General features: G+C 46.5%; 1 protein-coding gene across 3 annotated transcripts in view; it reads left to right on the forward strand.

Moving 5' to 3' along the window:
- Window positions 1-13222: 13222 nt before the first annotated feature.
- The window catches only part of LOC138764595 (zinc finger protein 436-like), a 189842-nt gene continuing 188384 nt past the window's right edge, over window positions 13223-14680 (forward strand). For all 3 annotated transcript variants that reach the window (XR_011358220.1, XR_011358221.1, XM_069940716.1), the window contains exon 1: window positions 13223-13326. The gene's annotated coding sequence lies outside the window, so the exon portion shown is untranslated. The remainder of the gene's footprint in view (window positions 13327-14680) is intronic.

The raw sequence follows: 14680 nt of genomic DNA on the forward strand, positions 1-14680 counted from the left end.
ATACGCTTATCTTTGTGAGGTTTTTCAGTTGGTTGTTTTTCCAGACTCTTTTGTGTAGTCTTCCAAAGGCGCTATTTGCCTTGGCGAGTCTGTTGTCTATCTCATTGTCGATCCTTGCATCTGATGAAATGGTGCAGCCGAGATAGGTAAACTGGTTGACCGTTTTGAGTTTTGTGTGCCCGATGGAGATGTGGGGGGGCTGGTAGTCATGGTGGGGAGCTGGCTGATGGAGGACCTCAGTTTTCTTCAGGCTGACTTCCAGGCCAAACATTTTGGCAGTTTCCGCAAAGCAGGACGTCAAGCGCTGAAGAGCTGGCTCTGAATGGGCAACTAAAACTAAACCACTGAAAGGGTTTCTATAAGTACATTAAAAGTAAAAGATTAGTGAGAGATAAAATTGGACCCCTTGTAGATAGCGAGGGTAGGCTGAGTGAGAAGTCTGAGGAAATGGGGGAAATTTTGAATGATTTCTTTGCCTCGGTATTCACTAGGGAAAAAAATGTTGAACCAGTTGAAGTAAAGAAAAATAATGGGGAGGTCATGAAGCATATAAGGATAACCGAGGAGGTAGTGATGGCTGTGTTAAAAAAGATAAAGGTGGATAAATCTCCCGGACCGGACAAAATATTCCCTAGGACACACAGGGAGGCTAGTGGACAGTTAGTGGGGCCATTAACAGAGATATTTAGGATGTCACTGGCCACGGGGGTGGTGCCAAAGGATTGGAGGATGGCGCATGTGGTTCCTCTGTTTAAGAAAGGGTCCAAATGCAAACCTGGGAATTATAGGCCTGTAAGTCTGACGTCTGTGGTGGGAAAGTGTTCTGAGGGATGCTATTTACAAATTTTTGGAGGTACAGGGATTGATAGGGAGTAATCAGCATGGTTTTGTCAGGGGTAGATCATGCTTGACAAACCTGATTGAGTTCTTCGAGGGGGTTACAAAAAAAGTTGATGAAGGGAAAGCTGTGGATTTGTCTATTTGGACTTTAGTAAAGCTTTTGACAAAGTTCCCCACAGGAGGTTAGGAAAAAAGGTGGAGGCATTAGGTATAAATAAGGAGGTAGTGAAATGGATTCAGCAGTGGTTGGATGGAAGGTGTCAGAGAGTAGTGGTAGAAAATTGTTTGTCCAATTGGAGGCCGGTGACTAGTGGAGTTCCTCAGGGTTCGGTCCTGGGTCCACTATTATTTGTTATATATATTAACGATCTGGATGTAGGGGTGGAGAATTGGATAAGCAAGTTTGCGGATGACACAAAAATTGGTGGTGTTGTGGACAGTGAGGTAGATTACCGTAGATTAAAAGGTGATTTAGGAAGGCTGGAGGTGTGGGCTGAGAAATGGCTGATGGAATTTAATACAGATAAATGTGAGGTGCTACATTTTGGAAAGGCAAATTTAAATAGGTCATATACATTGAATGGTAGACAATTGAGTGCAGAGCAACAAAGGGATTTAAGAGTTATGGTAAATAGTACCCTCAAGGCTGATACTCAGGTAGATGGTGTGGTGAAGAAGGCATTTGGAATGTTGGCCTTCATAAATCGGAGTATTGAATTCAAGAGTAGGGAGGTTATGATGAAATTGTGAGGCCACATTTGGAGTACTGTGTACAGTTTTGGTCACCAAATTATAGGATAGATATAAACAAAATAGAGAGAGTGCAGAGAAGGTTCACGAGAATGTTGACAGGATTTCAGGGTCTGAGTTACAGGGAAAGGTTGTGCAGACTGGGGCTTTTTTCTCTGGAGCGTAGAAGATTGAGAGGGGACTTGATAGAGGTGTTTAAGATTTTAAAAGGGACAGACAGAGTAAATGTGGATAGGCTTTTTCAATTAAGAAAGGGGGAGATTCAAACTAGAGGACATGGTTTAAGATTGAAGGGGGAAAATTATAAGGGGAACATGAGGGGAAATTTCTTTACGCAGAGGGTGGTGGGGATGTGGAATGAGCTTCCGGCAGATGTGGTCAAGGTGGGATCATTGGTTACATTTAAGGAAAGACTGGATCGTTACATGGATAGGAGGGGACTAGATGGGTATGGACCGGGTGCTGGTCAGTGGGACTAGGAGGGTGGGGATTTACTACGGCATGGACTAGAAGGGCCGAACTGGCCTGTTCTGTGCTGTAAGTGGTTATATGGTTATATGGTTATGGTTGATGCTGCCGCAAAACATGAATTTCATGACTTAGTTGTGACAATAAATTCTGATTTGGACACAGCCCAGAATGACCGAGGAAAGTACGAAAAATTAACATTATTTCCGAAGGTTCCTTGCTTCGACATGAATTTGTTTGGCCAACTTTGGGTATGAATTCCCTTCTTCGTGGTTTTCCTCCTTTGTTCTATTGCCTTGAATTCCAGGAAATAAGCGTGCAGGCCAAAAGGTTTTCCTCCATATTTCTCATGTCTGTGAGTGCAGACATTTGCTTTGAGTTTTTGTGACAAGTTGTGAATGTATGTCTCCTTCTGCTAGATTTTATTGTTCATTATTTTCCATCAAATTGAAGACGACTTGTAAAATCAAGTATAATGATAAGATATAAAGCAATCTGACAACATAATGCTGTTATCTTAACTTGCTTTTTTGTATTTATTAAATTCATACCCACCACCCAAGCCATGCCCTCTTCACTCTGCTGTCATCGGGGAAAAGGTACAGGAGTCTGAAGACGAGCACTCAGCGGAACAAGGACAGCTTCTTCATAATCAATGAACCATAGACACTGCCTTATTTTTACTTTTTTTATGTGATAAGATAGTTGTAATATAAATGTTTGTTGCAAAACACCAAATTTCACGACAATAAATTCTGATTCCCAATCTCTCTGCCCATGGGAAGAAGCTATTTTTCAGCCTGGTGGTGCAGGCTTTGATGCTCCTGTATCTCTTCCCTGATGGGAGCAGCTGAAAGATGCTGTGTGCAGGTTGGAAGGGGTCCTCAATGATTTTGCATACCCCCTCAGACAATGATCCCAGTAGATCACGTCAATGGCGGATGGTTGGGGGGGGAGGCACGGAGGGAGACTCCAGTGCTCCTCTCTACCACTCTGATGGTCCTGTGACCTCTGATCTATTTCTCTGCAGCAACCATACCACACTGTGATGCAGCCGGCCAGGACGCTCTCGATAGAGCTCCTGTAGAAGGATAATGTTATAGTGGCCAGTAGCTTTGCCTGCTTCAGTCTTCTCAGGAAGTGCAGTGCTGTTGCAACTTCCTAATAAATGAGAAGATATTGAGTGTCCATAGTTAAGTGAACTTTACTCCAGAAGGGAAGCCCAAACATCATCTCATAAGGGGATACCCCCACATCCCTATGTGGGGCAGTACGAATTCTCAATAAGGCCAGTGGCAAACACTTTATCCAAGGCATTTTAGTCTCCACCATTAATTTTGTCAATTGCGTCTTTAGGGTTCCATTCATACGTTCAACCCTCCCTGAGCTTTGTGGATGCCAAGGGGTATGCAATTTCTAAGAGACCTGCAATGCATCACAAATCAATTGCTGGACTTTGGAGCAAAAATGTGGACCCCTGTCCGAGTCTATAGAATCCATTATGCCATATCTGGGGATCACCTGCTGTAGGAGGAGGCGAGCTACTGTGGAGGCTGTAGCATTTACTGTTGGGAAGGCTTCCACCCATCAAGTAAAGTGATCTATCACCACCAATAGATACTTCCATCTTTGGACTTGAGGTAACTCCGTGAAGTCAATCTGGATTCTTTGGAAGGGGCGTATGGCCAATGGTTGACCTCCCACGGTACTCGTCCTCATTACCTTCTTATTAATTCTTGTGCAGATGTGGCAGTTCTGCACCTCCTGTTGGGCCAAGGTGTAGATCCCCTTACACACATATTCTCGAAGCACTGTGTCACACAAGGCCTGGGTGCCCCAGTGGCTCTGATGATGCAGGTGTTTTAAAATATTGCGAGTTATTTCCTTATTTAGAACCATTCTTCCATCCGGTGTCTTCCATGTTCCATCAGGCAGCTGGCTTGCGCCCAGCTGAGCCATGTCCTTTTCTTCATTAGCAGTGAAAATGGGAGCTTTTTTTATACCTTGTCTTATTGGGATCAAGGTCAGCAAACGGACTTCCTGTTGCATAGCCGCCCTTTTGGCCTCTTCATCAGCCAGTCTGTTCCCAATTGCGGTCGGGGTATCTTCCCTCTGATGGCCTGGTATGTATACCACTGCTATTTCCCGGGGTAATGTCAGGGCTTCCAAAGTCAGAGTAATCATCTGTTCGTGTGCTAATTCCTTTCCTCTTGATGTAATCAGACTGCGCTCCTTCCAGATCTTACCAAAGGTATGCACTACCCCGTATGCGTATTTGGAGTCAGTGTAAATTGTTCCAGTTTTCTCTGCCAGTACTCTGAGGGCTCTCTGCAAGGCATATAGTTCGCAGGACTGTGCCGACCAGCTTCCGGGTAGCCTCGCAGATTCTACCACTTCCCAAGCATCTCCTTCTATTATGGCATACCCGTTTCTCCTCATTCCGTCAACACATCTGGCGGAGCCGTCAATGTAGAATTCATATCCCTCTCCCAGGGGAGTATCGCAAAGGTCCTCTCGGGTCTTGGTCTGGAGATCCGTCAACTCGACACAGTCATGCTCCACTTCTTCCCCTGTTTCACTGCCGTATAAAAATCAATGCACTGTATGTATCGGGGCTTGACTTGGCGAGAAGCCAGTTGAGTCCAACTCTGCAGACTTGTTAATAAAGCTTGTCGTGTCACTGACTTTAAAGAGACTCATGTGTGAGAATTTGTACTTCTGACAACTGGGGGCTCGTCCGGGATCTACACTCCAGCCGTGGGAGGAGGCGAGAAAGGGGGACATCGGAGGTGGTGCACCCCGCTGAATTCAGTGGCTCCTAGTCCCTTGCTCGTCGCCTTGGGCGGCTTGAGCGAGTGGTATCCATACAAGGTGACACGACAAGATGAAAAGGAGAGGGGTGACGGTTCAATCCCCAGGAAGACACCGGTAAGTGACGACTTACGATTGTGGTGTGGGGATTGACGGACGAGACCACCCAGGTAACGGTCATGACGGGAAAAAAAAATATAAAACGATAAATCAGGTGTAGAGCCTTTGTCGTGGCGTGAGGACCCTGTCGTGGGACCTTAGGATAGACCCCAGGGAAACCTCGGCGGGAACCGGCGGAGGGATAGTATCTCCGACGAGGCGTCCGAGACGAAAGGGAGTAGGGTCCCGAACGGGGGGGTCCTCAGCAACGATAAACGGATCTAGGCGGGAAAATGGGAGGATCAAAATCTAAGGGCTCGTCTGAAAGATCAGGACTTTTCCCGGGGGTTCCCCTTGACAGCCCTTTGGGGAGAATGTTTGAAAATTGGGATAGTAAACGATATCGAGACAAAGACAAGAAAAAGATGGTTCAATATTGTCTTCTTTGGTCGAAACAGCCTATCAAAGGTTCCTCGGTCTGGTGGCCGAAATTTGGATCTGATGAGGATTGGGTTAGACAAGCATTAAACATATATGTAAACTCGAGACAAAAGGTGAATCAAGAAGAGTTGGCGTATCCATTTTGTTGGGTTCCCTGGCCAGGATCCTTAACAAAATGTTTTAAATTGAGGGTAGCGGGAGAAAAGAAGTGGGAACCTTTGGACAACCTCCCTCCTCCTTATGTTCCCCCGGTGCCCACTGCGCCCGAGGGAAGCTCGCTGCTGGAGGGAAAAGGTGATGAATCTGATTGTCCCGGAAGGGGCCGGGAACGAAGGGATGAATTAAGGGAGTCGGACCCTAAACTTCCATCGGTAAACCGACCTTGGACCAGATCCCAGACTGGTCCAGGACCATCAAAGGATCCAGTAAGCCTAAATCCCCTGAGGGAAGTTCCTATGGGAGGACCGGGAGGGGGAACGGGATATGTAAACGTTCCCCTAACCAGTACTGAGGTGCGGGGATTTAAGAAGGAAATGAAAAGTCTATTGGAAGATCCCATGGGACTGGCCAAACAGTTCGACCAGTTCCTGGGACCAAACACATATACCTGGGAAGAGATGCACGCAATAATTGGAACATTATTCTCACCCCAGGAGAGGCAGATGATTCGACAAGCTGCCCTCCTCATGTGGGAACGTGAACAACCTGGGGACCCCAGACCCCATAAACAAAAATATCCCCTGAATGAACCCAGGTGGGATAAACGAACACCGAGGGATTGGCAAGTATGAGACAATACAGAGAGTGGACAATTAAAGGAATACGGGAGGCTGTGCCAAAGGGTCACAATTTCGCCAAGGCATTTGGGAACCACCAGGGGAAAGATGAGTCCCCTACTGATTTCTTGGAAAGGGTGAGAAAGAATGTCCAACAGTATGCGGGTGTGGACCCTAATACACCAATGGGTGAACAGCTTATTCGAATTGAATTTGTGTCCAAATCGTGGCAGGACATTAGGAAGAAACTAGAAAAGGAGGAAGGCTGGAATGAAAAACCCTTGAGCGACCTGTTGAAAAAGGCGCAAAGAGTATATGTGCAGAGGGAAGAGGAAGGTCAAAAGAAGGCAGCGAAGATTATGGTACAGACTATCCGACAGATAAATGCCGAGTCCAGAGGGGAAAGGAAACAAAACCCTCCTCTAAGCAACCCAAGATATCCAAGAGAGGGGAGACCCAGGAGAGCCGCTAAGTGCTATTACTGTAACGAGGAAGGACACTTCAAGAGGGAATGCCCCCGATATAAGAGGGAAGTGTGGACTCTCGAACTCATGGAAGAAGATTAGGGGGGTCAGGGGTTCCGGGTGTTGGGGACCAAGTATAAGAGGGAACCCTTGGTAAAACTGAAAATTGGTCCCCAGGGAGAAGAGGTGGTGTTTATGGTGGACACGGGAGCGGAACGAAGTAGTGTAATAACTGTGCCGATTGGGACCGAGCCTGTAAAAAGCAATTTGAAAATTTCTGGGATAGAAGGGGCTCCCAGAACGGTATCAATAATTCCCCAAGTGACAGTGAAGCTGGAAGAGAGAGAAGGGGTACAGGACCTCTTGTTGTTACCGTCGGCCGGATTTAACCTCCTAGGAAGAGATTTACAGGCTCTCCTAGGTTTGGGTGCTCTCCCCGTGGACGGAGAAGTACGAGTCCATCTCTGTGCTCTGAAGGAGGAGGATGAACGGCAGATTGACGAGAGAGTTTGGTATAAGCAGGGAAATCGAGGAGGTCTGGACATCCCACCTTTACATGTCACATTAATACCAGGTCATCAGCCGGTAAAGAAACGTCAGTATCCTATTTCTTTGGAAGGGAGGAAGGGGCTACAGCTGGTAATTGAGACCCTAATACGAGACGGACTTTTGGAGGAATGCATGTCACCCTATAACACCCCTATACTACCAGTAAAGAAGCCGGATGGATCCTATCGTCTAGTTCAGGATCTGAGAAGTTTGAATGCTATTGTTCAAACCCGCCACCCGGTGGTGCCCAATCCCTATACTATCATGAGTCGGATTCCCCCAGACCATGAGTGGTTTAGTGTCATCGACCTGAAGGATGCCTTCTGGACGTGCCCACTAGAAGAGGGAAGTAGAGATATGTTCGCGTTTGAATGGGAGAATCCATGGACAGGTAGACGAAGGCAGCTTCGGTGGACCGTATTGCCCCAAGGGTTCACTGAATCTCCGAACCTGTTTGGACAAATGCTAGAACAGATCTTGGCGGACTATCCACGGTCCGATGACTCCCAATTGATACAGTATGTGGATGATCTGCTGTTATCAGGGCCCAAGGAACAAGAAATGAGGGGAGATACAATTAGACTCTTGAACTATCTCGGGAAAAAGGGTCTGCGAGTGTCCAAGAACAAGTTACAGTTCGTTGAGAGGACTGTGGTGTACCTGGGGCACCAGATAAGTAAAGGACAGAAACGGATTACCCCTGAAAGGATTGCGGGAATCACCAGAATGCCGTTACCCCGTAATAAGAAGGAAATAAGACAATTCCTGGGGCTCTTAGGTTACTGTAGGTTATGGATAGAGGACTACTCAGCGTTGGTGAAGTTTATGTATGAAAAGCTGACAAATGAAGATGAATACCCATTGAAATGGACCCAGGAGGAGAAGGGATGGTTTGAGGACTTGAAGTATCGCCTGACACGGGCCCCGGTACTCACTCTGCCCTCTTTAAAACAACCCTTCCAGCTATTTGTCACACATAACCAAGGAACAGCTGTGGGAGTTTTGACGCAGGAAAAAGGTGGTCAGCGACACCCAGTGGCTTTCCTGTCCAAAATGATGGACCCAGTGTCTCGCGGATGGCCGACGTGTATCCAGGGAGTAGCGGCTGCTGCTCTGTTGGTGGAGGAGGCACGCAAACTCACTTTTGGAGGAAGGATGACTGTGTACACCTCCCATTCTGTGAGTGTTCTATTAGCACAAACTGCCCATCGATGGCTTGACTGATTCCCGCATATTAAAGTACGAGACCATTTTGATGGTCGGAGAAGACCTACAGTTTGCTAAGAATAATAGTTGCAACCCAGCTCAGTTTTTATACGGCAGTGAAACAGGGGAAGAAGTGGAGCACGACTGTGTCGAGTTGACGGATCTCCAGACCAAGACCCGAGAGGACCTTTGCGATACTCCCCTGGGAGAGGGATATGAATTCTACATTGACGGCTCCGCCAGATGTGTTGACGGAATGAGGAGAAACGGGTATGCCATAATAGAAGGAGATGCTTGGGAAGTGGTAGAATCTGCGAGGCTACCCGGAAGCTGGTCGGCACAGTCCTGCGAACTATATGCCTTGCAGAGAGCCCTCAGAGTACTGGCAGAGAAAACTGGAACAATTTACACTGACTCCAAATACGCATACGGGGTAGTGCATACCTTTGGTAAGATCTGGAAGGAGCGCAGTCTGATTACATCAAGAGGAAAGGAATTAGTACACGAACAGATGATTACTCTGACTTTGGAAGCCCTGATATTACCCCGGGAAATAGCAGTGGTATACATACCAGGCCATCAGAGGGAAGATACCCCGACCGCAATTGGGAACAGACTGGCTGATGAAGAGGCCAAAAGGGCGGCTATGCAACAGGAAGTCCGTTTGCTGACCTTGATCCCAATAAGACAAGGTATAAAAAAAGCTCCCATTTTCACTGCTAAAGAAAAGGACATGGCTCAGCTGGGCGCAAGCCAGCTGCCTGATGGAACATGGAAGACACCGGATGGAAGAATGGTTCTAAATAAGGAAATAACTCGCAATATTTTAAAACACCTGCATCATCAGAGCCACTGGGGCACCCAGGCCTTGTGCGACACAGTGCTTCGAGAATATGTGTGTAAGGGGATCTACACCTTGGCACAACAGGAGGTGCAGAACTGCCACATCTGCACAAGAATTAATAAGAAGGTAATGAGGACGAGTACCGTGGGAGGTCAACCATTGGCCATACGCCCCTTCCAAAGAATCCAGATTGACTTCACGGAGTTACCTCAAGTCCAAAGATGGAAGTATCTATTGGTGGTGATAGATCACTTTACTCGATGGGTGGAAGCCTTCCCAACAGTAAATGCTACAGCCTCCACAATAGCTCGCCTCCTCCTAGAGCAGGTATGGCATAATGGATTCTATAGACTCGGACAGGGGTCCACATTTTTGCTCCAAAGTCCAGCAATTGATTTGTGATGCATTGCAGGTCTCTTGGAAATTGCATACCCCTTGGCATCCACAAAGCTCAGGGAGGGTTGAACGTATGAATGGAACCCTAAAGACGCAATTGACAAAATTAATGGTGGAGACTAAAATGCCTTGGATAAAGTGTTTGCCACTGGCCTTATTGAGAATTCATACTGCCCCACGTAGGGATGTGGGGGTATCCCCTTATGAGATGATGTTTGGGCTTCCCTTCTGGAGTAAAGTTGAGGGGTTTCCCACCTTGGGGGAAGGGGATATTTTTGTTAGGAACTATTTACAGGCACTGTCACGCTCTCTTACAGATTTACGAAAGAGGGGACTATTGGCACAAACACCACCTCTAGACTTTTCTTTACACAAGGTGGAACCGGGAGACTGGATTCTCATCAAAACCTGGAAAACTGAAAAACTCCAGCCACAGTGGGAAGGTCCATTCCAAGTCCTCTTGACTACAGAGGCTGCAGTACGAACAAGAGAGAAGGGGTGGACGCACGCATCCAGATTTAAGGGACCTGTAGAGGCGCCTCAGGACCCTGATACGGACTCAGATTGGACTTGTGTTCCTGGAGACAAACCTCTTACTTTGGGATTTCGCAGGAAGACTTGATTAACAATGTTATTGTTATATGCTTTGGTTTTTCTTAGTTTGCCTATGTCTTTGTCAGGTCTGAAGTGTAAGAAGTGCAGAGACACAGTAGTCCTTTTTCAGGACCGCACTTGGGAAAGAAAGGAGGGAAGTTTCATTTCCCATACCTCAGTTCCTAAGAAATGCTGGGCAGAAAATACCACCCAACATCTATATACCCCTTGTACGGAGAATGAGGGAAGTAGTGTGGGTCATTATATACAGATTCCTAATAGTACTCCTTTCCCTCTTAACGGTTGGCCCTGGGAGGGTGAGTCAGGCCCACCATGCCCTGATGGACTCTGGTTCTGCATACACCAGCGTACTGTTCCAGTAGAGAGTCCCACTTCACACTCGGAAGTCCGGCATCTGGACTTGGTTCGGGTCCATCCAAATGGCCATGAAAGTTTCGGCCACGCAGTTGGGGGAGACAACCTTTTTGTTGATCTTGCAACTAGAATTGCAGGAACTTTTAATGTAACCAATTGTTGGGTCTGCGGAGGTCCACGGATGTCAGAGCAATGGCCTTGGTGGGGGGAGTCCCTCGACTCATGGACCATGATCTCCCGGGTTTGGACCACTCACCGAACAAGGTCAAGGGAGAATTGGTCTCTTTCCAACGTCCCCTCCGGTTTTTATTGCCTCTCACGAGCCGGCAAGTACCCGGTAAGAAAAAGTCCCTGCAAGGCTGTATGGATCCGCATTTCGCCTGGTAATTTCACTTGGTTTCCTAAACCCCTGACTTGGTTCCTATCCACTGTTTTTAAGACTGATTGCTTACCCCTATCTAATGGCAGTTTTCAGCTTTGGAATTGTAGCAGCTCCACCATCACAGGACCATACCAATCAAACCCCACCCTTAAAAGGGTTTGGGAACGGGGATATGGAGTCTCCCCAAATGGGTTATTCTGGGTGTGTGGTGATAAAGCGTATACCCGCCTCCCCTTGCAGTGGAGTGGAACTTGTTTCCTGGGAATAATTCGCCCAGAATTTTTCCTCCTACCCCACGATCATGGTCATAGATTGGGAGTGAAGGTTTTTGATGCATTACGCCGTCGACCCCGCTCTAGCACGGTGCATTTGGGACAGTGGGGAGATGAATGGCCTCCGGAACGAATAATTGAATATTATGGTCCCGCTACATGGGCCCAAGATGGATCCTGGGGTTACCGTACTCCTATTTATATGCTAAATCGCATTATTCGCTTGCAGGCGGTCCTTGAGATTGTTACAAACCAAACGGCTCTAGCCCTGCAATTGCTTGCATCCCAGCAGGGTCAGATGCGCTCTGCCATCTATCAGAACCGTCTGGCCCTGGACTATTTGCTGGCCACAGAAGGGGGTGTGTGTGGAAAGCTTAATTTGACTAACTGCTGCTTAAAGATTGATGATAATGGCCAAGCCGTTTGAAAAATCGCTGATAATATTCGCACTTTGTCCCATGTACCAGTCCAGACCTGGCATCCTTTCGCAAAATTAAATTGGTTGGACAAATGGTTTGGAGGAACCTGGTGGCGCACCTTATTGTGGGTCATCGGGGGTGTTTTGTTCCTCCTGCTTGTTTTACCCTGTCTTATTCCCTGTCTGCGCAGTCTAGTGATTTCGATGGTCCAGCAGACCATGCAGCCAGGGGGCCTGGGAGACCCAGTTAGAATTTTACTTCAGCACGAAATTAATTTATCAGAAGCTGGTTCTTGGGTTAAGGCCCCCATTCAGAAATAGTACACACATTTTAAAGAAAGAAAGGGGTGGATTGTTATAGATAGAGAATTTAGGTTAAAAAGGGCTTAAGTTAAAATGTGATGATTAATCATAAAAGGGGAAGCCAGAATAGACAGGGAGCTTACCATAAAAAGTTCAGCTGGACAATGTTATAACAAACAGAGATCTTTCATGGTCACAAAGAGACATGTAGGAGCCCAAGATTGATAAAAGAGTGAAAAACAGAATTTAGTGTGTGCAGAGTTCGTAGTGTGCGTGACTAACATGATAATTACAAATGCAAGTGTACTTAGAATGATTTTGCACAAACTAACCAATTAAAACAGTGTTAAAGAGGAGGGGAAGGACAAGCAAAAAAGGTATAAAAATCAATGCACTGTATGTATCGGGGCTTGACTTGGCGAGAAGCCAGTTGAGTCCAACTCTGCAGACTTGTTAATAAAGCTTGTCGTGTCACCGACTTTAAAGAGACTCGTGTGAGAATTTGTACTTCTGACACTCTTCACTCTCTCTATTACAGTTATTTAAATTTAGACATACAGAACGGTAACAAGCCATTTCAGCCCACAAGTCTGAGCCATGTAATTTACACGCAATTAACCTACAGCCCTGGTACGTTTCGAACAGTGGGAGGAATCTGGAGGAAACCCACGCAGACAAGGGAAGAACATACAAACTCCTTGCAGACGTCACGGGATTCGTACCCTTATCCCGACCATTGCGCTGTAAAGGCCTTACGCTAACCGCTACACCAACCATGTTGATGACCAGTGGAGGGTAGTCGTCCCCGTTCCTCCTGATGCCCATGATCACCTCCTTCGACTTGTCCACCCTGGGACTCAGGTTGTGACCCTTCTCTGTAAAGTGCGACTCGTTGCTGTTGCCAATGAGGCCAGCGACTGTCGTGCCGTCTGCAAACCTGATTTTGCAGTCGTGGGTCAGTAGCGTGAACAGGAGCAGGCTGAGCTCACAGCACTGATGTTGCACGACATTCTGCTACCAACCAGGACAGACTATGGTCTGCATTCATATGAATTTTTAAAAATTGAAAATTTGCTTATCCTTTTATATTTATCATCTCTTTCTCTCTGCATTTTGGTCATTTATACCATTGTTATGTTTGAGGAAGAAATAATTTCTACATATCCATGTGTTACACCTGTCTGTCATCCCACCACCGCTTGGAGCTCAGGGCGCAGGCGCCAGACACCGGATATGACGCCACAACCCGCGTTGTGCGGCCTTCACCGAAAGATTCAGCGGCGGCCCTAATTAACATCCATGCCGAAGAAGGAGCGGAGGGGAGAAGAGACGCCCGCCGTGAGTACAGGCGCTCCTTCCACTGCCCCGCTGTTCAGCCTGTACCTTGCGCATTTGGGGAGCGGAGTGGTTGCTCCCTTGTTTGGAATTGTGGGTAACATGGCGGCCATCGTTCCCAAGCCCATTGACAGGCAGGTTGGGAGCTGGTGGTGGGTTTGCAGACTCTGCTGAACTCTGCAGGCCCACATTTGGAGAGGCCACGGCTGGACCTGGGACTGAGACCCAAAAAACTTGGATCTAAGTTTAAAAAAAGCCTTTCTGTCTCTGTACAACTGTGGTTTTCAAACGTTTCCTTTCCACTCACGTCCTACTTTAAGTATTCCCTCTGCCATCGGTGCTCAGTGATTAGTCAGAGATTGCTTAAGGTGGGATGTGAGTGGAAAGAAAAAGTTTGAAAACCACTGTTTTAATCACCCCTAGTTGACTTGTGATGTGCACGGTTTTATAACTCCAAGGGAAATGGGACTGTTTTTCTCAAGCAAAATATTTCAGTCACAATTGGGTCTAGACCCTTTTCCCCCCCCATTCACATACCACTTTAAGCAATCCTTTACTAATCACAGAGCACCAATGTTATAGGGATTATTTAAAGTGGTATGTGAGTGGAAAGAAAAAGTTTGAAAACCAATGATGTAGAATAAAGATTACAGATGCCAGAGTTGAATGTAACACACAAACATGCCAGACAAACTCAGCAGGTCAGGTCATAGGAAGTAAATAACTATCAATGTTTCAACATGAAGGGGCCAAGCCCGAAACGTTAGTTGCCCTTTACTTCCTATGGGTGCTTATGACCAGCTGAGCTTCTCAAGCACCTTTATGTATTTATTACTTGTCTGTGTACCAGGTCACTTAGTTATGATGGATGATGTCAGAAGAATTGTTGCCTTCAATCATTTTTTCTTGGGTAGATTAGTTGATCCCAATAAATTATCCCTATTGTGGAGGTGAGGGGTTGAATGAGGGAGTAGTCTATTGAATGAAAGGAGAATGATTTGTTGGGATGATGTAAGATTAGTTTAAATTAGTACTGTTGATTGACAAGGACCCACTGGGCCAAAAGACCTGCTTCTGTGATGTGGATTTGTATGACAAACTGACATCTGAAAAAAACTAAACATTTGTTGAACAACAACAAATGTTTAACGTTTTACGTGCTCTACATGTTTTATGCTATGTACAGTTTTTTTTTGTTGCACGTGGTAATTCTGCCTCACCTGCAGGATAAAGGAATCTCAGGGTTGACAATACTCTGGCAATAAATTTGAAGTTTATTATCACCTGACTGTAAATGTAATTCAGATAAAACAGTGTTTTTGTGGACCACAGTGCATACCTGTGCACGGCACTTAAT

Source organism: Narcine bancroftii, chromosome 5 (assembly GCF_036971445.1).
Source record: "Narcine bancroftii isolate sNarBan1 chromosome 5, sNarBan1.hap1, whole genome shotgun sequence".
NCBI classification, from domain to species: Eukaryota; Metazoa; Chordata; class Chondrichthyes; order Torpediniformes; family Narcinidae; genus Narcine; species Narcine bancroftii.